Source organism: Rana temporaria, chromosome 2 (genome assembly GCF_905171775.1).
Source record: "Rana temporaria chromosome 2, aRanTem1.1, whole genome shotgun sequence".
Taxonomy (NCBI): Eukaryota; Metazoa; Chordata; class Amphibia; order Anura; family Ranidae; genus Rana; species Rana temporaria.
The window spans coordinates 78,429,748-78,443,539 of record NC_053490.1 but is presented as its reverse complement, the minus strand read 5'-3'; the positions used below and the strand labels follow the sequence as shown (position 1 = coordinate 78,443,539).

The following is a 13,792-nucleotide window of genomic DNA, read 5'->3' as shown; positions in this document are numbered from 1 at the left end:
GACCCCTAAAAAAAAAAAAAAAAAAAAAAAAAATTTTTTTTTTTTTTTTTTTTTTAAAGGGGGTTGCTTTGGGCCCCCAACAGTGACAGGGCCCAGGGCACCTGCCCCATTTGCCCTGCGGTAAAGACGGCCCTGTCTGTAGTGCATAGCCTCTCTCTGTAGTGCATAGCCTCTGATATCCTCTCTCTGTAGTGCATAGCCTCTCTCTGTAGTGCATAGCCTCTGATATCCTCTCTCTGTAGTGCATAGCCTCTGATATCCTCTCTCTGTAGTGCATAGACTCTGATAGCCTCTCTCTGTAGTGCATAGCCTCTGATAGCCTCTCTCTGTAGTGCATAGCCTCTGATATCCTCTCTCTGTAGTGCATAGACTCTGATAGCCTCTCTCTGTAGTGCATAGCCTCTGATATCCTCTCTCTGTAGTGGTGCATAGCCTCTGATATCCTCTCTCTGTAGTGGTGCATAGCCTCTGATAGCCTCTACCATAGGTTTTGCACGGCAGAGAAGAACTATGCGTGTCAGGCAGAGCGGTCTCTGTGGCTCCTCCGCTGTCCCTATTCTCTGGAGGTCGCAGAGGGGCTGCCTATCAGCGGGTGATGTCACTCGGGAGGCGTGGCCTGGCTCTCCCTCCGCTGGCCGCACGGTGGCGCTCCTCGCCCGCTCTGTGCAGCAGGTCTCGCTGTTCCCACAGCCGCTTCCATTGGAGCCGCTGGTGACAAATTGGCGCCATTTTGAAGCTCGGGGAAGGCGACACGGTGCGGGTGTCACGGGCGGGGAAGAGCCGGTGCGGACTACGGGAGAGTGCGACCGACGCCTGCGGGGGAGAGAAGGTGAGAGGCGACAGTAGCCGGGCGGCCTCCGGGTTTTCGTGCAATGGGGACCCCGGGGAGCGGCCCCCCAGCCTGCCTGTGTCCGGAGCTCTCTGTCATTGCCAAGGCTGGGGAGCCCGGCTGGGGTCAGTCCTATCTACCCGGCCTGTGTTCCCACCCCCCTCCCCGGAGTCCCGTTATAGAGCACAATGCATTCCTCCACAGACACACCACCCTGCCTGTGTGGGGGAGGGGGTTTCCCATAGCAACAGAGGGGTCTGGTTGTCATGGTCACCAGTGCCATGTTTTACATCTCCTGCACCCCCCAGGTACAGCACAGTGTGTTCTGGAGAATGTGGTGACCCGTCTTCACAGGGAGGGGGCGCTGTACTACTGTTGTTGTCCGTAGAAACCAACCAGCCAGGCTTGTGATGGTGACATTGGTTGCTATGGGCGGCAGTCCTGCATCTTCTCCAGGTTTTATTGGCTCAGCTGTCCCCCCCCCCCCCATCTTATAACTGACTGACAGCTCCTCTGCATTGGCGAGCGATGGTTCCCCCCAGCTTTTCATTGGCGAGCGCTGGGCCCCCCTCCCTCTTCATTGGCGAGCGCTGGGTCCCCCCCCCTTTTTCATTGGCGAGCGCTGGGTCCCCCCCCTCTTCATTGGCGAGTGATGGGTCCCCCCTCTTTTCATTGGCGAGTGCTGGGTCCCCCTTTTCATTGGCGAGCGCTGGGTCCCCCCCCTTTTCATTGGCGAGTGATGGGTCCCCCCTCTTTTCATTGGCGAGTGATGGGTCCCCCCTCTTTTCATTGGCAAGCGATGGGTCCCCCCCTTTTCATTGGCGAGCGCTGGCTGCCCTCCTTTTCATTGGCGGGCGCTGGGTCCCCCCCCCTTTTCATTGGCGGGCGCTGGGTCCCCCCCCTTTTCATTGGCGGGCGCTGGGTCCCCCCCCCTTTTCATTGGCGGGCGCTGGGTCCCCCCCCCTTTTCATTGGCGGGCGCTGGGTCCCCCCCCTTTTCATTGGCGGGTGCTGGGTCCCCCCCCTTTTCATTGGCGAGTGCTGGGTCCCCCCCCTTTTCATTGGCGAGCGCTGGGTCCCCCCCCTTTTCATTGGTGAGCGTTGGTTCCCCCCCCCCCCTTTTCATTGGCGAGCGCTGGGTCCCCCCATTTTCCTAGGCGAGCGCTGGGTCCCCCCCCTTTTCCTAGGCGAGCACTGGGTCCCCCCCCTTTTCCTAGGCGAGCACTGGGTCCCCCCCCCCTTTTCCTAGGCGAGCACTGGGTCCCCCCCCTTTTCCTAGGCAAGCACTGGGTCCCCCCCCTTTTCCTAGGCGAGCGCTGGCCCCTCCCCTTTTCATAGGCGAGCGCTTACCACCCCTTTTAATAGGCGAGCGCTGGTCCCCCCCCTTTTAATTGGCGAGCACTGGGTCCCCCCCCTTTTAATTGGCGAGCGCTGGGTCCCCCCCCCTTTTTACTGCTAAGCACCCCCTTCTATTGCTGAGCGCTGGGCCCCCACTTCACCTTCCAATAGCTAGTGCTGCCTTGCCTTTCAATTGCCAAGTACTGGCACCCCCACCCTTCGCCTATAAATGGCAAGCGCTACCCCCTCAATTGCTGAGCACTGGGCCCTCACCCTTCCATTGCCGAATGCTTGTCACCCTTTCCGTTGCTGAGTACTGGCACCCCCCAATCCCCTTCCAATAGTGAGTGCTGCCCTCCCTTTCAATAGCCAAGCACTGGCACCCCCCTCCAATGACAAGCAGTGTGTCCCCCCACCTCCTCAATTGCCGAGTGCTGGCACCCCCCCATTTCACTTCCAATGGCAAGTGCCAGCTTCCCCTTCCAATGGTGCTCTGTTACACAGAGCAGCCTGGATCCTCCCTGTTTATTGCCCCAGCAGCAAGCAGCTTGCAATGAGGGCAGCCGAGTCACAGCTCCATGTGTCTATTCAGCCGCCGAACCAGACCTGGCCACACCCCCTCTCCCCTGATTGGCTAGCTGACTTTGACAGCAGTGGGAGCCAATGGCGCCACGGTTGTGTCTCAGCCAATCAGGAAGGAGAATCTTGAATGGCTGAGACACTTGTGGACATTGTTGGATGGAGAGGGACATCAGGTAAGTATTGGAGGGCTGCTGCACACATAAGGCTTTTTATCTTATTACATTTAGATTAAAAAAAAAACTTCCGCCTTTACAACCCCTTTAAGCAGGACTGGAAATCTTGTAGTGACCAGTACCTTTCATGTTGTATGTGAGAAATGTCGCCTGCTGTGCAATGTTGGGTAGCAGCTCCAGTTTTTATAAATCTGTTTCTGATTTGCCTTCTCTACTTTTACTGTTTTTATTTTGCTTATGCCTCATGTAAATTGGTCTCTATAGGGTGTTCTTAAATGCCCGGGAGAACACATCTATTAGGCTTTGGCAGCAGTGAGTGCTCATTGCTTGCTGCCCTTTTCATGCCACGCAGACGTGAGGTGGGCTTCCACATTCCTTTCTAGGAGTTCTGCTTATTCGTCCTTCTCTTTTTTTTTAATGCTGCAATAGCGTGCCACTTAAATTTGGGTCATAATGCTGAATGTATGGTAGATACAGTCCAATCATTTAAGAGAACAAATGTCATTGCCGTTATTGACATTCATTCAGGGAATGTGAAACACATGGCTAAAAAATGCAGAGAGAATACTGTTGACAATGATTTCAGAAATCCTCTTCAAGCGTACCGGAGTGTCTCTGCAGGCTGAACGGCAGATGAGCTTTTCCAATGGTCTACCTGTTTAGAAAGGAAATGCTCATCATCTCTATCAGGTCTCGGTGATGAGAGATATGCTGGGTTATGGTCATGTAGTACGCAGCTACTGATTGCATGGTGCCCTTTGTTTATGGCGTTCTGATGTGGGGTGGGCTGCTGCATTCCTTGGGCCAGGCTCATTCTATTTGGTAATATATCACCTGTCACCTTTCTGTGTGACAAATGCATTGTGCTGTGCTTTTATGTCTTTTGGGACCTGTGTATTTCTGTCGGTCTTTGGCGCTGTCATTTCAGTTCTTCCCCTGAAGGGGTTGTCATGTACTGTGTGTTAGCTCTGTGTCCTTTCACTTGGAACCCCCCCCCCCCCCCCTTTCTTTGGTCAGTCAGTGTTAGAGATGGGAACTCCTGAAAGGTTTCTACAGAGTTCATGTGTCGGACAAGACGACAGCTGACCTCTGATCTGTTGCTATTCAGGGAGCTTTCATTCATTAGGTGAAGATTTAGTGTAGGTAAAATATACTGATGATCACTACTCCTGTTAATTTTCTTTCCTTATGAAACAGATCTAAATGTATTTATTATATAGGATTTATATTGCACCAACAGTTTGCGCATCGTTTTGCAACCTGAGTTATGTTTACGTTTTGCATTGAAATTATATTAATAAAAATCAAAGGAACCAGTGCATCTGAAAATGACAGCCGGTGTTTAAAAACTTGCCCATCCAGTGGTTTGTGTGGTGGGTTTTTTTTTTTTTTTTCTTAAAGAATTTTTGTATTCAAGGCTTTGGATATCATTTTTTATCCCTTTTCCATCTTTTTGTAAAGTTTGATTACCTTGTTGATCTTTTGACTGTTCTCTTCTACCCCCTCACGGCTCAGTGTCTAGCCTGCCTGGTGCTTCCATGTGAGAGCTAACAAACTCATTGACTATTTATACACAGACACTAATTGTGATTTAAAAGGCCACAAATGTGGGAAATTAACCTTTTAATTGCCATTTTAACCTGTGTGTGCCACCTTCTGTGTCTGTACCAAGGCCAAACATTCCAGGGTATGTAAACTTTGTATCAGGGCCATTTGGATGATTTCTGTTATGATTTTAAAAAGGATCCAAAAACTATGTGCTAATAAATGGCTTCATGTGATCGCTATCCTTGAGGCTGGGTTCACACTTGTCCGACAAACGCTCCGACATTGGGAGCTCATGTCGCATGACGTGTAAAAATCAATGTTTCCCTATGAGAGCTGTCTTAACTGGTCTGACAAAAGTCGGTCCAACTTTGAAAAAAGTTCCTGCACTACTTTGGTCCGACTTTAATCCTACTTCAGCCCATTGAATATCATTGAAGTAGGATCCTTGTCCTTACCATCCGACTTTTGAAATCCGACACTGTGATTACAGCAGCAGTAAAAGGAATTTCTCTTATCGTCCATGGACGGACACAGCTCCTTAAATCTTGACAAGTGGGTTATGTTCCCTGTTTACAGGAGAGGACTAGGCAGAAACATGTTAAATAGTTAAATACATGTTACATTAACAGAGTTGAACAGCCCCGCCCAGGGGGCGGTCCCTCCAGACATAACCCTCCTCACTGCAGCTTGCAGCCTCAGTTTCGTTCTGCCTAGCAAAGGAGGACGTATGGCTCCCTTTGGGCCCAGCGCCCTGAGGAGAAATTTTATTTTATTTTACTTTTTCTTGAAGAATCTTCTTTCAACTGTTGGCTGAGAGACAGGCTGGATAATATAGATCCTTGTAGTCTACTCAGTCCGACCAGCAAGCGTGGGCACACCTTTGCAAAGAGGCTTGGTCTGCCACGCCATACCCCATGACTCCTGGGGTGGCCGGTGAGCTTTGCTCCGAGGTCCACATATGACTGGGCTGTGGTGTTGTCTCACTCACAGTGGACCGGGCCGACAGCTACCTCCATTTCGGTTGTAGTTCTGTCAGGAATGTGTCAGCGAGTCCTCGCTTGGACGGGTAAGTACAGTCCCTCCTGCTTCGGTGGGTTGGTACGGCTGGGCATTCCTGGGGTTCGGGGGTCCCTTCCCCTTACTTCCCTGCTCCTTTCCCTTGCTGCATTGCTAACATTGCCGCTGTCAGGGGGGAGGGGGCCTTCCTGAGGGGACTGTGTTATCTGGCCTGTGTTTTTTCTTTTTTGTATTGGGCTTTCCTGTGAGGTAAAAAGCCCTGTGATGAGCACAGATGTTTATGATTGTACTTCAGCAGACGCTGACTGATTGGTGACACCTGTAACGGTTTTGCTTTTTATGCTGTATCTGTGTCTTATCCTTAAATAAAACAGCCCTATGAGGCTTTTCCTGTTTAAACACAGGTCCCTGCAAAAGTTACCTCACGGTTCTTTTCCTCACAGGCAGCGCTGTGCAGTCTCCTCCTGAGGGAGTCCCCTGGTTACCCCTGGTCAGTGCAGCAAGTGGATGAGAGGCCCTGAATAGGGCTCTAGGAGCTTTTGTCTATTTGTATGGACAGGTGTGCATATTATAATACACACTATATGTAAATATTGGAGTCAGTATCTGGGTCCTTCCCCACATGCTGGTGGTGGCAGCAGGTGTTAGCACCTGTGATTCCCACAGAGTTTTTATTGTTAGTCCTGGACACAGTTTGTGCCAGGGTGGGGGTGGACTGCGGGCGGGCGGTAAAAGAGTGCCCCCTTCCCCCGTTATCCCCTGGGGAATGCTCTGTTATGGAGCCATGGACTAGGTACCTAGTTAAAAAAAAAAAAAAAGGCAGAATAAGGCATTTATGGGTGCGCTTTTTACTGCTGCAAGGGACTCTCCTAAGCTGCATAGTGCAGCTGGGTTTCCGCCGAGGGCTCGGTCTTTTTTGGATCACACAAATCAGACCGCTGTGTAGGTTTTTTCCTTCTGTGCCCTTCTTTGATAATTTCTGAGATGCGGAATGAGAAAAGCCACTGAGGGCTTTTGTAGTCCCTCACCGCTGGGCGGGAACCCCCGCTTGTATGGATCTGACTGATAGAAGATCCGAAGTACTGACCCGTTCCATGTTTACCATGCTGGGGTCTGGCTTGCGGCCTATTGTGGCCACTACACTGGTGTCTCAGTGGTCGCTGGCACTATTTTTTGGGAGGTTTTTCAATTACATTGAAAACTCCCATTGGCGCCCACTTTGTCGTAGCCACGCTATGGCGCAGCTTACATTGTGCTGGCCTTTTTCCTGTGGCCGCGTTCTGAACGCTCGGTGGCCATCTTGGAGTAGTCCTGACCCCTAGTGCTGTATACAACTCACAGAGTGAGCATTTTGCACCAGACAGTGGAGGAGCACCGACTCTCTCCTGAGGTTATTAGCCTAGCGGACCATCTGGTCCAGGGCCTCATATAGGTCTGTGATGCTTCATTGAATGCTGCGCCCTTGTTATCCAGGGCGTCTGTTTCAGAATGGTTTTATGCACACGGTGGTGTAGTGCTTAACTCCATTACTTGGCAGCAAAAGAGTCATTGGTTCGAATCTGCACACTGACGCCAATCTGCACACTGATGCCAATCTGCCTGGAGCTTGCATTGTCGCTCCCTGTGTCTGCGTGGGTTTCCTCCGGGTACTCCGGTTTCCTCCAAAGACATGTGTGCATACACCTACATAATATACATACACACTATGTGTGTGTATTATTTAGGGGCAACCCTCCCAGGCTGTCAAAGGCCCAGCTGGGGGACTAATCTGTCCCTGGGTGCATAAGCCGATCACGCCGGCACCCAAATCCTGCCAATGTATATAGCCTTCCCTCCCTGTCTCTAGGTGGGAGGGGCGGCTTGCAGGTTCACAATTCAGTGAAACCTCCCTGCTCTCCGACTAGTGGGTCTGCGAGGTGGTCTCTTCGGAGTACTAGATAGGGTTTCCTCCTATCCACAGAACAAAGTTCTGTCCTTGTGTCTTCCCCTCCCGGCCCGTCGGTCTGCCTTGGGCAGTGTGGGATTTGCTAAGCTGCAAGGTAATTTTACCTTTCCTGCAGGACGAGAGTTTTGGGGTTTTCTATGGGCCTCAGGCCCTAAATACCTTTGTGAACGTCGGGTAGTTCCGCATGGAATCCATTTGTTCGGTGGTAGCTGCGCTTCATCCGGGGGATGTCCTGACGTCCTCGGACATCAGGGACGCATACATGCATGTCCCGTTTTGCACATGTCACAGTGTTTTTTTTCTGTGCTTCGTGATGAGAGAAGGGTCTCTGTCAGCCTGTGGCCCTCCCTTTTGATCTGGCGTCAGCACCATGGGTTTTCAGCTAGGAGCTCGCACTTATTTGAATTTTGTTGGGACAGCGAGGCTTTGCCTCATTGGCTACTTTGACGACTTTCTTCTGAGAGCAGCTTCTGTCTCCTAACTAGTGGATGGGTTATTCCCATTCAGACCCTCCGAAGATTCGGGTGGATGTTAAACGTTTAGGCCAGAAAGTGTAGCTCAGTGGCAGCAAGCCTGCCCTCCATGTGTGCGACCCAGGGTTCAAATTATGGGCATGCTAGGTTCCGACTCAGCGTTGGAGTATCTAGTGTTGATCCAGACTCCTCAGTGGCAAAGGTCCTTCTTCCCCTGGAGAAATTGCAGACTCTTCAGTCTGCGGAGAAGGTATTGGCATCACGCAATCGGTCTTCTCTCCGGGCGCCTGCTGGTTCGGGGTCTGTGGGTAGCCTCCTTCAAGGTGGTACTGTATGCCCAGTTCCACACCCTGGTTTTCCAGTGGAACTACTGTCCAGGTGGTAAAAATCTCTTGTCTCTGAAATCATTAGATTCCTGTGCGCCACCTAGTCAGAGTCTCTCTGAGTTGGTGACAGAGATTCCCGACTCTTCGGTCCGGGAAGTTGTTCCTTCCTTCCAGTGGTCGGTGTTTACGAAGGATGCCAGCTCACGGGTTGTGAACCTGGAGGTTCACAAAACTGGGGGGTCCAGTCGGCCCTGAGTCGCTGGACTTGCGTGGACCTATGACCACACCTCCTTGAATGTGTCTGGTCTCGGTAGCTACCCAGGGTCGGGCCTGGCTAGTGCCTGGTGGGAGACCGCCTGGGAATACCAGGTGCTGTCTACTGTTCATTGTCCTACTATTTTAGGCGATCAGGCTATGCTTCTCCTTGTGGTCGACCGATCTGGTTTCAGCCGGACAACGCCACGGCCGTGGCTTCAGTCTACCATCAGGTATGCCGGCAGGTGGACTACTGGAGTCGCCAGATGCTGGACCAGGGCGACTGGTCTTTGTGCTTGGGGTGTTTCGGCTCCCTTGCAGGAGGTGAGCCTCACATGGCATGGATCTCCTGGCAGCTTGTCTCCGCCGCAAGGGTGTCAGTTAGTGGCCAGGTCTAGTGATCTTGTACAGACGCGTCAGTCGCGCTGGTGGCCCTGTGTTGTCTGTATCCGTGATTTTTTGCCATTCCTCCATGGTAGTTGCTTCCTCGGCCGCACCACAGAGTGGATGCTGAGGAGATCCCGATGATTCTAATCGCTCCAGATTAATCTCGGCGTCCTTGGTACGCTGATATCGGGCGCCTGGTAGCGGAGGCACCCTGGCGATTGCCAGGGCAGGAGGTTCCTGTCTCAAGGTCCCATACTTCCTCCTGTTGTACAGTCACTGACTTGCTTAACATGGTTATTGGAAGCCAGACTTTAGGTGACCAGGGTCTGTCTGACTCGGTCATCTCAACAGGGCACCGTAGTCTTCTTCCGGAGGATCTACCGTCGCACCTCTCTTGGTGCGAAGGGATGGAGTGACGTCCACGGGCGTACTCTCGGTGTCCAGGGTCCTGCTGTTTTTAAAGCTTGGATTGGATCTAAAAATTGCTTAAAGCACCGTTTGGGGGCAGATTTCAGTCTTGGCTGTGTTCTTTTAGTGGCCTTTTTGCGGCCCGTTCCCTGGTGGGTCCCCTTTTTTTGTGTGCAAGGGGTTTGCCTTATACTTTCCCCTCTTGGCCCATCTCTTCCCCCATGAGTTTTGACTCTGGTGCTCTTGGTTCTTCAGGAACCTTCCTTTTGGAAACATCAGAGAGATTTTCTCTTGACACTATCTCAGAAGGTGGCCCCTTTAGTGGCCTTTACCTCTGTTAGAGGGGTTTCTGAGTTGGCGGTCTTGTCTTGCAAGCCGCCATGCTTGATCCCCCATAAGGATTAGGTGATGGTGCGCCCGCGACCTTCCCTTCTTCCGAAGGAGGTTTCGGCCTTTCATACTTTAGGCGTGGTACGCGCTTTGCGGGTATACCAGCCTACTACGGCTCCATTTCGGAGCTTCTGACTCTCTTTTGTGTCGGTGTCTGGTCCACAAAAGGGCCTGGCGGTCTCGTCGACCACCATTTCTCGGTGGATCGGGCAGGCCGTCATACAGGCCTATGCTCCTAAGTGCGGGCCCCCCTTTCCGGTCACGGCACTTTCGACCAGGGCAATTGGTGCTTCCTGGGTTTTTTTTTTTTTTTTTTCCGACATCATGCGTCGGTCTCACAGGTGTGCGAGGCGGCGATTTGCTCGTCCGTTCACGCTTTTTCCAGAACTTACATGGTTGCTGTGAGTGCATCTTATGATGTTTTTTTCAGCCGCTAGTTTTTGCCGGCGGCTGTTTAAAGTTGCACCTCCTCCGTTGAGGAGCTCTGCTTGTTTTGGGGTGAAGTTAAAATAGTTTTTACTGATATATTTCCCACCCCTCGTTTTTTGACACTGCTTGGGGACGTCCCACTTGTCAAGATTTAAGGAGCTGTGTCCGTCCATGGACGATAAGAGAAAATAGGATTTTTTGTACTCACCGTAAAATCCTTTTCTCTGAAGTCCATGGACGGACACAGCTCCCACCCCTCCTTTTTAGGTTTGTACTGCTTGTTACGAACTGAGGCTGCAAGCTGCAGTGAGGAGGGTTATGTCTGGAGGGACCGCCCCCTGGGCGGGGCTGTTCAACTCTGTTAATGTAACATGTATTTAACTATTTAACATGTTTCTGCCTAGTCCTCTCCTGTAAACAGGGAACATAACCCACTTGTCAAGATTTAAGGAGCTGTGTCCGTCCATGGACTTCAGAGAAAAGGATTTTACAGTGAGTACAAAAAATCCTATTTTATCTCACACTGGGATTGTTTTGATTGGTCAAAGAACAAGTCAGACTATCACAAAGTCGGATCAAAGTAGTATCCTGTTCATGAAAGTCAGATGGATGTCGGACCAATGTAGAACCGATGTAGGACTGATGTCGCAGAGCAAAGTAGGATGAAAGTTGTATGACTGTCGTGTCGTACCAATGTGAACCCGGCCTGAAAGTCGAATAAATGTCGCATAGTATCTGCCTGGGTTCACACTGGTCCAATAAACGCTCCGACATTGGGAGCTCATGTCGCATTACGTGTGAAAAATCAATGTTTTCCTATGAGAGCCGTCTTAACTGGTCCGACACATGTCGGTCCGACTTTGAAAATGCTCCCTGTACTATTTTGGTCCGACTTTGATCCTACTTCAGCCCATTGAATATCATTGAAGTCGGATCAAAGTAGGATCCTTGTCCTTACCATCCGACTTGTGACATCCGACAGTGCGATTACAGCAGCAGTAAATTTTTTTTATCTCGCACTGGGATTGTTTTGATTGGTCAAAGAACAAGTCAGACTATCACAAAGTCGCAGAGCAAAGTAGTATTCTGTTCATGAAAGTCGGATGATACAACACGACAGACATCCATCAGTGTGAACCCAGCCTCATACCACACGACAGTCATATGACTTTCATCCTACTTTGCTCTGCGACATCAGTCCTACATCGATCCTACATTGGTCCGACTTTCATGAACTGGATACTACTTTGATCCAACTTTGTGACTATCTGACTTGTCCTTTGACCAATCAAAACAACCCCAATGTGAGATAAATTTCTTTTACTGCTGTTGTAATCATCATGTCAGATGTCAAAAGTCGGATGGTAAGGACAAGGATCCTACTTTGGTCCGACTTCAATGATATTCAATGGGCTGAAGTAGGATCAAAGTCGGACCAAAATAGTACAGGGAGCATTTTCAAAGTCGGACCAAAGTCCACTTGTGTCAGACCAGTTAAGACAGGTCTTATAGGGAAACATTAATTTTCACACGTCATACGACATGAACTCCCAATGTCAGAGCGTTTGTCGTACCAGTGTGAACCCAGCCTTAATAAAAGACAGGTTTTCTTTGGCATATTCAGTCATATTTTCAGTATTGATGTCAAAATTTCAAAAATTCGGCCAGGATAGTTGCTGAGACTCCACAAACACGAGCTCAAACCCACAATTTTTGTGGTGGACGGTCTCGGTACTCATACAGGAAGATACAATTCTTTAGATAAAAATTCCATTTATTGCATATAAAATGACAAAAATACATCATGTTTAAAATGATTGAATAAACAGTATATCTGTTGGTGAAATGTTTCTCGTAGATTAATCCAGGGTTTGACAAATTTGCTTGGAATCTAGGAGCCAGCTAAAAAAGTTAGGAGCCAGAAAACACACCCCGTCCCGACGAGCTTGCGCGCAGAAGCGAACACATATGTAAACCGTGTTCAAACCACACATGTGAGGTATCGCCGCGATTGGTAGAGTGAGGGCAATAATTCTAGCCCTAGACCTATTCTGTAACTCAAAACATGCAACCTGTAGATTTTTTTAAACGTCGCCTATGAAGATTTTAAAGGGTAAAAGTTGGTCGGCATTCCACAAGCGGACGCAATTTTGAAGCGTGACATGTTGGGTATGAATTTACTCGGCGTAACATTATCTTTCATAATATTAAAAAAAAATGGGGATAACTTTACTGTTGTCTTATTTTTTTAATTAAAAAAAGTGTAATTTTTTCACAAAAAAGTGCGCTTGCAAGACCGCTGCGCAAATAAGGCGTGACAGAAAGTATTGCAACGATCGCCATTTTATTCTCTAGGGTGTTAGGATAAAAAATATATATAATGTTTGGGGGTTTTAATTAGAGGGAAGAAGATGGCAGTGACATTAGAATTGCTGTTTAACTTGTAATGCTTAACTTGTAATACCAACGGCCACCACCATATGGCGCCAGCTCACACAAGGAAGAGCTGGGGACTTCACAAAAAAAAAAAATAATTTTGCCCACCTTCCAAGCCAAGTCGCCAGGATGCTATTTCTAGTCGCCATGGCGACCTGGCGACCGGGATTTGTCGAGCCCTGGATTAATCAGACCTGTACTAATTGCTTGTAAATTGTTGGGTAAGCAACATCATTGTTTTTGCTGAACTGTATCTAATTACAATACTGCTATAAATTGTCATGTATCTGAATGTGTTTTTCAGTGTGGCAAATGTGACCATTTGTCTAAGACCCGGTTCACACAGGGGCACCGCGACTTTGGGGGTCAATGCAAGTCGCCCCCAAAGTCGTACAAGAACCTTTTTCTAAGTTGGAGCGACTTGAGCCACTCCTATTAGAACGGTTCCATTGAACAGAGTGGAGTGCGACTTGTCAGGCCGCTGAGTCGCCCCTGTGTGAACCGGCTCTTATAGATCACTCCTCCTGACGAAGCAGTGCCTCACTGTGAAACTAGTAGAGGTCTGATTTTTTTCATCCATGAGAAACATTTCACCAACAGATACTCTTTGGGGAAAACCCTTGAGTACTGATGTACTGATATACTGTTTATTCAATCATTTTAAATATGATGTATTTTTATTTTTTATGTAATAAATTAAACTTATCTAAGGAATTGTATCTTCCTGTATGAGTATTGAGACAGTCCACCACAAATATTGTGGATTGAGCTTGTGTTTGTAGAGTCTCAGCAACTACCCTCACGCTCTTACCTCACCCTCGTTCCCCAACTCACGTAATGGAAAGATGAACAGAAGGGAAAATCAAATGATTTGGTGTGACCACCCTTTGCCTTCCAAACGGCTTACATTTTTAGAGTAAACATGCACGCTGTTTTTGAAGGAACTCAGCAGGTAGGTTGTTGCAAACATCTTGATTCCTTCTGTCTCTTCAATTAATCGCAGGCAGACTCGATGTTGAGATCGGGGCTCTGTAGGGGCCAAACCTGGACTCCTTGTTCTTCTTTACGCTGAAGATGGTTCTGAATGACATTGGGGACGTTGTCCTGCTGCAGAATAATTTGGGGCCAATCGCACGCTTCCCTGATGATATGGCATGATGAATAAGTGTCTGCCTGTATTTCTTAGCATTGAGGACACCATTGATCCTGACCAAATCTCCAACTCCATTTGCTGAAATGCAGCCCCAAACTGCTCTC

The 13,792-nt window shown here is 49.3% G+C and overlaps 1 protein-coding gene across 2 annotated transcripts in view; it reads left to right on the top strand.

The window, feature by feature from the left end:
- Window positions 1–694: 694 nt before the first annotated feature.
- The window catches only part of PDS5B (PDS5 cohesin associated factor B), a 166,383-nt gene continuing 153,285 nt past the window's right edge, over window positions 695–13,792 (top strand). For both annotated transcript variants that reach the window (XM_040340427.1, XM_040340426.1), the window contains exon 1: window positions 695–829. The gene's annotated coding sequence lies outside the window, so the exon portion shown is untranslated. The remainder of the gene's footprint in view (window positions 830–13,792) is intronic.